General features: G+C 42.7%; 1 long non-coding RNA gene across 1 annotated transcript; it reads right to left on the bottom strand.

The window, feature by feature from the left end:
- Window positions 1–7,984: 7,984 nt before the first annotated feature.
- Window positions 7,985–13,230, bottom strand: LOC135969878 (uncharacterized). Its single transcript, XR_010585240.1, has 3 exons — window positions 12,411–13,230; window positions 11,488–11,590; window positions 7,985–8,482 (listed from the first exon to the last, which is right to left on the bottom strand). It is a non-coding gene; the product is annotated as an uncharacterized lncRNA (long non-coding RNA).
- Between the last annotated feature and the right edge of the window lie 250 nt (window positions 13,231–13,480).

The following is a 13,480-nucleotide window of genomic DNA, read 5'->3' as shown; positions in this document are numbered from 1 at the left end:
ATCACTTGAGATCGTGAGTTTGAGACTAGCTTAGCCAACATGGTGAAACCCCATCTCTACTAAAAATACAAAAATTAGCCAGGTGTGGTGGCACATGCCTGTAATCCCAATTGCTCAGGAGGCCAAGACAGGAGATGCTTGAATCTGGGAGGTAAAGTTTGCAGTGAGCCGAGATCACACCACTGCACTCCAGCCTGGGTGACAAAGCGAGACTTCATCTCAACATACGCAAATCAATAAACGTAATCCAGCATATAAACAGAACCAAAGACAGAAACCACATGATTATCTCAATAGATACGGAAAAGGCCTTTGACAAAATTCAACAGCCCTTCATGCTAAAAACTCTCAATAAATTAAGTATTGATGGCATGTATCTCAAAATAATAAGAGCTATTTATGACAAACCCACAGCCAATATCATACTGAATGAGCAAAAACTGGAAGCATTCCCCTTGAAAACTGGCAGAAGACAGGGATGCCCTCTCTCACCACTCCTGTTCAACATAGTGTTGGAAGTTCTGGCCAGGGCAATCAGGCATGAGAAAGAAATAAAGGGTATTCAATTAGGAAAAGAGGAAGTCAAATTGTCCCTGTTTGCAGATGACATGATTGTATATTTAGAAAACCTCATCGTCTCAGCTCAAAATCTCCTTAAGCTGATAAGCAACTTCAGCAAAATCTCAGGATACAAAATCAATGTGCAAAAATCACAAGCATTCTTATACACCAATAACAGACAAACAGAGAGCCAAATCATGACTGAACTCCCATTCACAATTGCTTCAAAAAGAATAAAATACCTAGGAATCCAACTTACAAGGGATGTGAAGGACCTCCTCAAGGAGAGCCACAAACCACTGCTCAATGAAATAAAAGAGGACACAAACATATGGAAGAACATTCCATGCTCATGGATAGTTAGAATCAATGTCGTGAAAATGGCCATACTGCCCAAGGTAATTTATAGATTCAATGCCATCCCCATTAAGCTACCAACGACTTTCTTCACAGAATTGGAAAAAACTACTTTAAAGTTCACATGGAACCAAAAAAGAGCCCGCATTGCCAAGACAATCCTAAGCCAAAAGAACAAAGCTGGAGGCATCATGCTACCTGACTTCAAACTATACTACAAGGCTACAGTAACCAAACTAGCATGGTACTGGTACCAAAACAGAGATATAGACCAATGGAAGAGAACCGAGCCCTCAGAAATAATACCACACATCTACAACCATCTGATCTTTGACAAACCTGATAAAAACAAGAAATGGGGAAAGGATTCCCTATTTAATAAATGGTGCTGGGAAAACTGGCTAGCCATAAGTAGAAAGCTGAAACTAGATTCCTTCCTACACCTTATACAAAAATTAATTCAAGGTGGATTAGACTTAAATCTTAGACCTAAAACCATAAAAAACCCTAGAAGAAAACCTAGGCAATACCATTCAGGACATAGGCATGGGCAAGGACTTCATGTCTAAAACACCAAAAGCAACGACAACAAAAGCCAAAATTGACAAATGGGATATAATTAAACTAAGAGCTTCTGTACAGCAAAAGATCAGAGTGAACAGGCAACCTACAGAATGGGAGAAAATTTTTACAATCTACTCATCTGACAAAGGGCTAACATCCAGAACCAACAAAGAACTCAAACAAATTTACAAGAAAAAAACAAACAACCCCATCAAAAAGTGGGCAAAGGATATGAACAGACACTTTTCAAAAGACATTTATGTAGCCAACAGACACATGAAAAAATGCTCACCATCACTAGCCATCAGAGAAATGCAAATCAAAACCACAATGAGATACCATCTCACACCAGTTAGAATGGTGATCATTAAAAAGTCAGGAAACAACAGGTGCTGGAGAGGATGTGGAGAAATAGGAACACTTTTATACTGTTGGTGGGACTATAAACAAGTTAAACCATTGTGGAAGACAGTGTGGCGATTCCTCAAGGATCTAGAACTAGAAATACCATTTGACCCAGCCATCCCATTACTGAGTATATACCCAAAGGATTATAAATCATGCTGCTATAAAGACACATACACACATATGTTTACTGCGGCACTATTCACAATAGCAAAGACTTGGAACCAACCCAAATGTCCATCAATGACAGACTGGATTAAGAAAATGTGGCACATATACACCATGGAATACTACGCAGCCATAAAAAAGGATGAGTTCACGTCCTTTGTAGGGACATGGATGCAGCTGGAAACCATCATTTTCAGCAAACTATCACAAGAACAGAAAACCAAACACCGCATGTTCTCACTGGTGAACATGTGGGAATTGAACAATGAGAACACTTGGACACAGGAAGGGTAACATCACACACTGGGGCCTATTGTGGGGTGGGGGGAGGTGGGAGGGATAGCATTAGGAGATATACCTAATGTAAATGACGAGTTAATGGGTGCAGCACACCAACATGGCACATGTATACATTTGTAACAAACCTGCACATTGTGCACATGTACCCTAGAACATCAAGTATAATAAAAAAGTCAGAATTTAAAAATCAAGAATAATACAACAATAAAAAAATACAAAAATTAAAAATAAATAAATAAAAATAAAATTCTTCACAAAAATTCATCATATAGATAAGTTTAAATTATTATCTATTCTCCTTGAATTTGATATCTTTTATAGTAAATTTATAGAACATGAGAATGGATTCTTTATGTGGCCATCTCTTGGACTTTAGGAGCAAAACTAATGTTAGGCCAGTATTTGCTTTCTGTTGGCTGTGAGTGTAGGGACAAGGTTTCAAGAAGTAGTTTTTCAGACTGGGTGAGGTGGCTCACACCTGTAATCCTAGCACCTTGGGAGGCCAAGGCGGGCGGGTTGCTTGAGCCCAGGAGTTGGAGACCAGCCTGGGCAACACAGAAAACCCCATTTTTATTTATTAAAAAATATGAAAATTTTTTAAAAAGAAAATCTAGTTTCCAAATGATTGGAGCCTGATCATGTTTGAGTTACCTGGGGGATTTGTGAAAGGTGCACATTCTAAGGCCCTGATTTAGACCCCCTGAATCAGAATCTCTGTAGGTGGAGCCTGAACAAAGATCCTCTAATCATTCTGATGAATAATTAGGTTTAGGAACCACTGACATTATTGACCTATGGCCAACTTGTGCTGTGTATACATTCTCATTCACAAATACAGTACCAGTTGTTCTAAAAATGAGACTTTGGAAGTATAGTACCTGAAAGGCACTTGTGGTAGATATTAGCCATTCATCATGGTCATGTAGCAGCTGAATCCCTTTCTTTGCTTAGGAAGAGCCTCATTTTTTGCATCTTAGTTTAGGGCAAAAAACACCCTGCATAAGCCCTAAAAATATCACTTTTTTTCTTTTATTTATTTCTTTATTTATTGAGACGGAGTCTCGCTCTGTTGCCTAGGCTGGAGTGAAGTAGTGCGATCTTGGCTCACTGCAAGCTCCGCCTCCCGGGTTCATGCCATTCTCCTGCCTCAGCCTCCCAAGTAGCTGGGACTACAGGTGTCCGCCACCACACCCGGCTAATTTTTTGTATTTTTAGTAGAGAGGGGGTTTCACCGTGTTAGCCAGGATGGTCTCCATCTCCTGATCTCGTGATCCATCTGCCTTGGCCTCCCAAAGTGCTGGGATTACAGACATGAGCCACTGCGCCCGGACCACTTTTTTCCTTTTAGAGACAGAGTCTCGCTCTGTCAGCTAGGCTAGAGTGCAGTAGTACAATCATAGCTCACTGAAGCCTCGAACTCCTGGGCTTAAGAGGTCGTCCCACCTCAGCTTCCTGAGTGTCTGGGGCTACAAGTATGCATCATTACTCCTGGCTAATTAATTTTTTTTTTTTTGGTAGAAATGGAGTCTTGCTATGTTGTCCAGGCTGGTCTTGAACTCCTTGCCCTGAAGCACAGATTACTTTCCCTTTGCATGGGTATAACTCACAGGGGAGCTTCTAGATAAGAAAACTTTCCCTTGGCTAGGCTCAGTGGCTTACACCTGTAATTCCAGCTCCTCAGGAGGCTGAGGTGGGTGGATCACTTGAGGCCAGGAGTTTGAGACTGGCCTGGACAACATAGTAAGACCCCATCTCTGAAAAAGGAAATAGCCAAGCAAGGTGGCACATTCTTGCCTTGGCCTCCCAAAATGCTGGGATTACAGGCATGACCAAACATGCCAGGTCCTTAAAAATAATCTAAATTTGTTTTCCTAGTGTCCTTTGAAACTAGGGTTCAAGCATGTGACTTAGGCTGTGCTACTGGTTATATCCATATCAAACTCTGGCTCTGGTCCCAGAGTTACAAGGCAGGGGTGTGGAGCTCTCTCAGTACTGAAGGCAGCAGTAGTAGTGGCAGGGTGGGTGAAATTCCTTGTGTTAAAGTGGAGGGCCCAATTGAAGAGTCCAGAGCTCAGGGTCACTCCCAATGGTTCCCTCATCAGCTCAGTTCTGTGGTGTGGTTTTGGGGATGGCTCCTGGAAGCTGAACTTCAAACCTGGTTCACCATCCCGTGGTGACTTAAAGAGTTAATCAATGTCCTTAAGATAAACAGACAACCCACAAAGAAACAAACAAAAAGTCCTTGCTTTTCTGATTGATCATGCAGTCAGCTTTAGGGTATGAGTTTGCAAGGAAGGACCCATTGTGTTGTCATTGTCAAGCAACGGACTTGTAGGATCCCAGTTGACAAAGGTTACTTTCTACTCAGGAACAAAGTTGTAAAGCCTTTGCTTTTGCCCTGAAGCAGAGATTACTTTCCCTTTGCATGGTTATAACTAACAGGGGAGCTTCTAGATAAGAAAAATTTCCCTTGGCTAGGCTCAGTGGCTTACACCTGTAATCCCAGCTCCTCAGGAGGCTGAGGCGGGAGAATCACTTGAGGCCAGGAGTTTGAGACTGGCCTGGACAACATAGTAAGACCCCATCTCTGAAAAAAGAAATAGCCAGGCAAGGTGGCACATTCCTGCAGCCCCAGCTACTTGGGAGGTTGAAGTAGGAGAATTGCTTGAGCCCAGGAAGTTGAGGCTGCAGTGAGCTGAGATTGGGCCACTGCACTCCAATCTGGGCAACAGAGTGAGATCCTGTCTCAAAAAAACAAAGAAAAAGAAAATATTTCCCTCAAAATGAAGCTAGGACTTCAATACTCAGAGAAGTTCTCATTTGAAACTCCATAATTTCCCATCATAGAACCAGGAAGCGAGCATTTTGGCCAGGAGAATCAAAAGACTTCCGTGACATGAAGTGGCCTCCAGAAAGTCCCTTTAGAAGCCTCTTTGGAAGCACACAGCCTGCTGATAAGGCCACCAGGATGAATTAGCTAAAACTCGTAGCCTCAGATTACAGCCTGCGTTTAACTTGATGGATGGAGGTTTGTAGTGTTGTCCATTTGAACATTGACAGACTCCTGCCCAAATCAATCATTTCTTTTTGGCATAGTTGAATTTGAATTGCTCTTTTTGATGGCGATTAGCCGACAGTTTGAGCTGGGTCTTAAGGCTCTTTGTGTTATAAAGCCTCCCCACCGATGTAGTCATCCATCTTCCTATTAATGGTGGTGGGAGCGCAGGCAGGCATCCTGTGCATCACTGATAGGAATAAAGTTGCATCATAGGTACAAGTTTAAAATGAAGTAGGACTCAGACAGTCCTGTTTTATTCTGTTTAAAAATGGAATTTCCATCAGGCATGGTAGCTCACACTTGTAATCCCAGCACTTTGGGAGGCTGAGGTGGGTGGATCACCTGAGGTCAGGAGTTCGAGACCAGCCTGGCCAACATAGTGAAACCTCATCTCTACTAAAAATACAAAAATTAGCCAGGCATGGTGGTGGGAGCCTGTAATCCCAGCTACTAGGGAGGCCGAGGCAGGAGAATAACTTGAACTCAGGAGGCAGAGGTGGCAGTGACCCAAGATCATGCCATTGCACTCCAGCCTCAACGACAAGAGTGAAACTCCTCCTTCTCAAAAAAAAAAAAAAAATAATAATAATAATAAATAAATTTAAAAAAATAAAAGGAATTTTGTCTGACCTAAGATCATGCCTAGTCATTCTGATTCTGGCAGTGGTATTATGATACAGGTTTAGGCAGTGTTAATTACCTGAGATTTTTGCCAAGATCATCAAATTTAGTGCAAAGATAGCCCCTCTCCACAGAATCAAGAGCTGACGATAGACTAACAAATAATGTGTTAGGAAGTCTTACATTGTTCATAACTAACTCCTCAAGAAGATATATCATACACAGCAAGCGGAGGATACAGTTGTACTCGAGGATAAGTTGTACCTAGAACGCTTTTTTTCCCGATATGATATGTTTGGTTGAGAGGACCAGGTCTATTTGGGTCCCAGCACTTTGGGTGAGGCCAGTGGACAGCTTGAACCCAAGAGTTCGAGACCAGCCTGGGCAACATGGTGAAACCCTGTCTCTATAAGAAATACAAAAATTAGCCAGGTATGGTGGTGTATGCCTGTGGTCCCAGCTACTTGGGTGGGTGAGGCAGGAGGATCACTTGAGCCCAGGAGGTTGAGGCTGCAGTCAGCTGAGATTATACCAGTATGCTCCACTGTGGGCAACAGAGTGAGACCCTGTCTCAAAAAAAGAGAGAGAGAGAGAGAGAGAGAGAGAGAGAGAGAGAGGACTAGCTCTGTGGCTTGCTGAGAAGAAAGACAATATGAAATTCTGAGGATAAATCTAGCAAGTTAACGAGTCTTATCATCTTTGACAGATAACAGAAAGCTCTATTTGAAGAGGGAGTGAACTCTTTATGTTCACTCTGAAGGATCTGTAATCTGAAGAGTCATTTTGTGTAGAAGCTTCAGTAAGGGTGGGGTAGACATCTACATTTTGCCTTAGAGATAATGAGGTGTACTGTAGTAGAGGAGTTTCCTATACTCAGCTATAGAGAATTCTGGGAATTAATGAAAATGATTGAAACATGGAGAGGTCATCTTCAGACTGTGAGCTTCAAAAGACTAACTCCTTCCGTTGTCAGTAGTTATTTGTTATTTTACAGTTTCTTGCAGAAGTCACGTTATGGGCAGCCAAACGTGACTTCCAAATCTACTGAAGCTGTGTCCAAATTCCATTAAAAGTAAATTTTTTGGCAAATGACGTTATTTATGAGAGGCTTTGAACTTGACACATTTCTGTGTTGCTTCCTCTAGGTTCCAATGGTGATGCCAATTCCCTAATTTTGTCAAGTTTGTATTTTTTCTTCCTTGGCATTCAAACTAAGAGGCCAAGTCACCATTCTCCTGGTGGCTCAGATGTGTTAGATGACAATCAGGAATATGTTTAGTCTGCCTCTAATGAATGATCAGGAATTGTTTTCCTTGTTGTTATATTTTTTGACTCCTTTGGACCCAAGAATGTATTCTTATTATTTATTTATTTATTTTTATAATTTGTAGAGCCTCACTATGTTGCTCAGGTTGGTCTTGAACGCCTGGCCTCAAGATACCCTCTTGTTTTGCCCTCCCAAAGTGTTGGGATTACAATCATGAACCACTGTACTCAGCCCAGAATATTATTTTTTAAAACTTAAAATTTGGAACTTATTTGGAAGACATGGGTGTTTACTCACAGCAAGACAGGATGGCCGGGTGTGGTGGCTCACACCTGTAATCCCAGCACTTTAGGAGGCTGAGGCAGGTGGATCACCTGAGGTCAGGAGTTCGAGACCAGCCTGACCAACATGGTGAAACCCCATCTCTACTAAAAATACAAAATAAGCCGGGTGTGGTGGTGCATGCCTGTAATCCCAGCTACTTGGGAAACTGAGGCAGGAGAATTGCTTGAATCTGGGAGGCGGAGGTTGCAGTGAGCCAAGATCGCAGCATTGCACTCCAGCCTGGGCAACAAGAGCGAAACTCCGTCTCAAAAAAAATTTTCCCTTCTGCACTCAAAACATAAGTATCCTATAAGTATCCTATATTCCCTTCTGCACTCAAAACATAAGTACCCTATCCTCTTTCAGAGCTATTCTATCACAGCTCTGCTACATATTTTTACATCCATTTGATAATCTCATTTTATTAAGAAGTAATAACTGATAATAGTTTGCTGTGTTACACCTCCCGGGAAATATGGAGTTTAATAGGGGATGCTTAAAGATATACACCTTAGGCCAGGCACGGTGGCTGCAATACCAGCACTTTGAGAGGCCAAGGTGGGAAGACTGCTTGAGCCCAGGAAGACCAGATCAGCCTGGGCAACGTAGCGAGACCCTATCTCTATAGAAAAAAAAAAAAAAAGACATATACCATAGCCTATAGGATGATTTACTCAGCAAATTTTTGGCAGGATACAAGGAGAAAAGTTGAGAAATATGTTTTCAGCAGGCCCAAATGACTTATCTGACTTAGTTTGGTTTCTTTCTTGTACCAGCTCTGCAAAGGTGCCTGGAATAAGAAGTTCGCAGGACTGGAAGATCGAGTCCTCTTCCATCTTTTCACAGAAAGCCACTTCCTAAGGAAATGATATGTATTATTGATCTGGGCTAGCTATAGGTAAAATTATATTTAGCACATCACTTAGGCAACTTGCAGGAAATTGGAAATGGTTAAATAATTCCTTAGCAGATTACAGTGCTGTTGTAAGGTTGGTCAAATCAATAAATGCAAACCAGGCTAAATAAATGTATTTTCAAAGAATAACAGAAGAGTCCTCATCTGCCCCAAATGCTGCCACCTTAGCTACTGGGTTTGTATTCCAGGGATTGATTTGAGGAATACTTAGAAGATCTTGAAGAACATTTTGCCTCTTTTTGAATCAATGAGAAAATTAGGCTTTCTAGCAACTCTTCATCAAACAAATCACTTTATTGAATTGCAAATGCTGTTCATTATGTCATCCCCTGGCACATCCTTGGCTATCACTGGGTTATGGGAGTTGGCTCTGGTGGTTCTGCTCTTCATGAAAGAGGGAGCTGCTGAAAATAAGGTTCCACACTGTATAATTTCTATGGCTTGTATTAATGCAGACAGTATAGCCACCATAAAGAAGAAAAATTACCAGTAGAAGATAAAACTAAAATACTAGTTGCATTACAATCGCATTCTAGAGCTGCAATAAATTGCATGAAGCCAATAAAGCAAAACTAACAGAAGATATTTGGCACAAACCAAAAATGAAATGAGAGTCATTATGCTGTCTGCTACAGGGACATGCCTCAATGTAGTTAAAGCAATAAACTACCTGGGAGTAATCTTTACTTATTTTAAATTGCATATTCCAATTGCAAAGCTGTTTCTGGCATTTTTGCCATACTTAGCTTTACTGAGCTAAGGAAAGAATTACATGTCTGAATAAGTCATGTTCTACTAAATGTGCCTCCTATCTCCAGCAACTCGTAACTCACTTGAGTCTGAATATTGTTTATTCTGAAATTAATCATGGTTTTCTGCCATAAATTAGCTTTTCTGCAACACACTGGAAATAGACTGATCTTGGAACTCCACCAAGTATTTGATCAGTAGCTTCCAATCTTTCCTTACTATGATCCTGGACTTTTTAGGGTTTTGGAATCAAGGAGTCTTTCTTATCAGTAAAGGAACCCAAAGAGGTCATACCTGTCGGGATTTTTTTTTTTTTAATTTTATTTATTTATTTGAGATAGGGTCTCACTCTGTCGCCCAGGCTGGAGTACAGTGGTGCAATCTTGGTTCACTGTCACCTCTCCCTGCCAGGTTCAAGCCATCCCCCTGCCTCAGCCTCCTGAATAGCTGGGACTACAAGTGCATGCCACCACACCAGGCTAAGTTTTGTATTTTTTTATTTTGTAGAGATGGGGTTTTGACATGTTGCCCAGCTGGTCTCGAACTCCTGAGCTCAAGCGATCCACCCACCTCAGCCTCCCCAAGCGTTGGGGTTACAGGCTTGAGCCACCATGCCCGGCCCCTGTTGTGATTTAAGATACAAATTTTTATATAGTGCCAGATAGTTAAAGTAGTTATCCAGGAAGAGGGATTCCTGGAGCTGATGGGTGATTTGCCCAGGAGTCCTGTCCTTTAATATGTCAATAGAGTTCTTACTTTCAAAGGAAAGTTCCCTTGATTAGCAACATGTCTTTAAAAGGATAAGAATTTACAAAGTTAGATAAAATCTAGACAATGGATTACCTCAGCAGTACCCAGCGTCCTATAGGAAGTGGGTACCATTGTTTCCTGCGTAAACCAGTGATAGAATTAGGGCTGTTCTTTTTATCCGAAGTAATAAAGATACAGGAAGAAGAAAGGGGCCCGGTGCGGTGGCTCCTGGTTGTAATCCCAACACATTGGGAGGCTAAGGAGGGCAGATGGCTTGAGCCCTGGAGTTCGAAACCAGCCTAGGCAACATGGTGAAAACCCATCTCTACAAAAAAATACAAAAATTAGCTGGGCATGGTGGCATATGCCTGTGGTCCCAACTACTTGGGAGGCTGAGGCGGGAGGATTGCTTGAGCCCAGGAGGTTAACGTTGCAGTGAGTCGAGGTCATGCCACTGCACTCCAGCCTGGGCGAGAGAGTGAGACTCTGTCTCAGAAAACAATGACAACAACAAAAGCCCGGAGGGAGCTGAGTAAACCCTGTAGAAAGGACAGAACAGACTTGTTCTTGCTCTCATCCAGTTGTATTTTAGCTATTAATCTACATTAACAGAGCTGCTAGCATTCAATAACCAGGTTTTTTCATGCCTTGTTTTTGAAGGGAGCATCCTCACACATTGCTAGTGGGAATATAAATCAGAGCATCTCTACTGGAAGCACAGTGTTCATTTCAATTCAATACACTTGGCAGTATTCATTTAAGCCTTAAAAACAAGCAAGTCGTTTGGCCCAGCAGTTTCATCTAGGAATTTATTCTAGGGAGATAATCGTGACTTTGGTACATATGTTTGTGTAAGAAGCGTTGTTCATAATAGTAAAAACATCTAGAAACCATCTTGACATCTCAAAATTAAAGACTGTTTGAGTAAGTCCGAATACATGTACCTGCAGTTGTTAAATGTGCTATCATGGAACTCAGGCGGAAACACTCATGCTTTGGGAAAAGGTGAAGAAAATATTACCTGGAAAAGCAGGCTACAGAATAGCAAGAACAGGATAATAGCATTTTTTGGTATTAAAATGTATGTATTTAGATAAAACAAAACAGAAATGAATACATCAGACTATTAAATGTGGTTCTGTCTGGTGGTGGTATTATTTTTACTTGTGTATATTTCCCAAGATAATTCTAATAAATATGTATTACTTGTGTAACCAGATAAAAATATGGTTTGAGAAAAATCCTTAATGAAATTCATGTATTACAATGGGCTGGGGATGGTGGCTCACGCCTGTAATCCCAGCACTTTGGGAGGCTGAGGCGGGTGAATCACTTGAGGTCAGGAGTTTAAGACCAGCTTGCCCAACATGGTGAAACCCCATTTCTACTAAAAGTACAAAAATTAACCAGGTGTGGTGGTGCACACCTGTAATCCCAGTTACTTACTTGGGAGGCTCAGGCAGGAGAATCACTTGAACCCAGGAGGTGGAGGTTGCAGTAAGCTGAGATCGTGCTATTGCACTCCAGCGTAGGAGGCAAGAGCAATACTCTGTCTCAAAAAAAAAAAAAAAAAAAAAAAAAACCAGAAAAAGAAAATCATGTATTACAATGATCCCAATGTGCAATATCATCTGTCCTCCCGCTCCCGGCTCGTTTTTTTGAGACAGGGTCTTGCTCCCTCACCCAGGTTGGAGTGCAGTGGCACAGTCTCAGCTCACTGCAACCTCCCTCTCCCAGGCTCAAGCCATCCTACTTCCTTAGCCTCTTGAGTAGCTGGGACTGCAGGTGCGTGTCACCACGGCCAGCTAATTTTTTGTAGAGATGGGATTTTGCCTGTTGCCCAGGCTGGTCTTGAACACCTGATCTCATGTGATCCACCTGCCTCAGCCTCCCAAAGTGCTGGAATTACAGGTGTGAGCCACTGAGCCCTGCCTTTCCTTCCACCCTTAGGGTAGGAATGGGCTGAATCCCAGATAGCCCCATCTTTTTTCTCCTGGGTTTTTTTTCTCTGCCCTTGTCCGGGCAGCTTTAGAACCCTGGCTGTTTGTGGATCTTTGGGGCTGAGGGTCATTTAGCTTTGTCTTTGATCCCACAGGGATCACAGCTATCTTTGTGGAGAGTTCTAAAATGGCTCCTGATGACCTGTTCAGTTCCCAAATCCACCCCTTCTTCCTTGCCCTGGAAGTTTTGCAGACGGCGGGAAGTATATCGTTAATACCTTCAAGCCCCGTGTAACAGAAATAGTCATGGAATAGTGCAGAGGAAGTTGGGTTCAAATTCTCATTCTGTGTGCCCTTAGGCAAGTCATTTAACCTCTCTTCATCTCAGTTTCCTCAGGGGTAAAATAGATATATAATCAGAGTTCCTACCTCATAGGGCAGTTCTTGTCATAGAACTGTTACGGGCGGGTCTTTGGTCTTAGAGCTCCCAAGATGGCGGTGGGCGGCTCCCAAGATGGCAGCAAGCTTTTTGTTCTCTGACCTGGGGTTCTTAGCCTCACAGATTCCAAGGAATGGAACCTTGGGCCATGCAGTGTTACACCTCTATTAGAAGCCACGGGGCACGGAAGAGAACGGTGGAACCCAGCGACTAGTGTTCAGCTCAGTTAGGATGAACCCGGGCACTTAGCCATGCAGGAACAACAGCGAACCTTTAGCCCCATCCGGAGCGGCAATGGGCGCCTTGCTGGATCAGGAGCACAGTGGACACCCTGCTGGATCTGGAGGGGTGGAAGTCAGCGGTGGGTCTGCGATGGCGGCAAACAGTGGTGGACGGTGAGTGAAAGCTCGGCTCCAGCCTAACAAACACGGACCAGAAGAGTGTGCAGTTGCAAGATTGAATAGAGTGAAAACTGAGCTCCCATACGACGGGAGGGGACCCAAAGGGGGTTGCTGCTCCCTGCTCAAATGCCTGAGTTTATATCCCAATCATTGTCCCTCCCCCTGTGCTCTCAGGCATATGATTTGACTATTTCTTTACCTCCTGCTTTAGCCTAATTTGTATTTTAGTGAGCCCTCTTTACTACCTGATTGGTTGGGTGTGAGCTGAGTTACAAGCCCCGTGTTTAAAGGTAGATGCAGTCACTTTGCCCAGCTATTAGGCTTAGGAATTCTTAGTGGGCCTAGGAAATCCAGCTACTTCTGTCTCTCAGAACCAAACTGGGGTCTGCTTGCCTGGCACAGTAAGACCAGTTATCCGCACTGGGGTTTTGCATTGGCATAGAGGGACATGCTTATTTGCAGTACAAAAGCAAGGAGAATCAGGGCAGCTCATGCTTAAAACCTGAACTCGCAGATGACTTGCAGATAAGGATTTTTAAAGGCAGGGGTAATTTCCAAGAAAGCAGAAGCTACAGGTAAAATCATAAGTCAATACATGGAGGCCGGGTGCGGTGGCTCACTCCTATAATCCCAGCACTTTGAGAGGCCAAGGCGGGTGG

This window comes from Macaca fascicularis, chromosome 3 (genome assembly GCF_037993035.2).
Source record: "Macaca fascicularis isolate 582-1 chromosome 3, T2T-MFA8v1.1".
In the NCBI taxonomy this organism is placed as follows: Eukaryota; Metazoa; Chordata; class Mammalia; order Primates; family Cercopithecidae; genus Macaca; species Macaca fascicularis.
The sequence above is the reverse complement of the archived record's forward strand: the minus strand, read 5'-3'. Positions and strand labels throughout refer to the sequence as shown.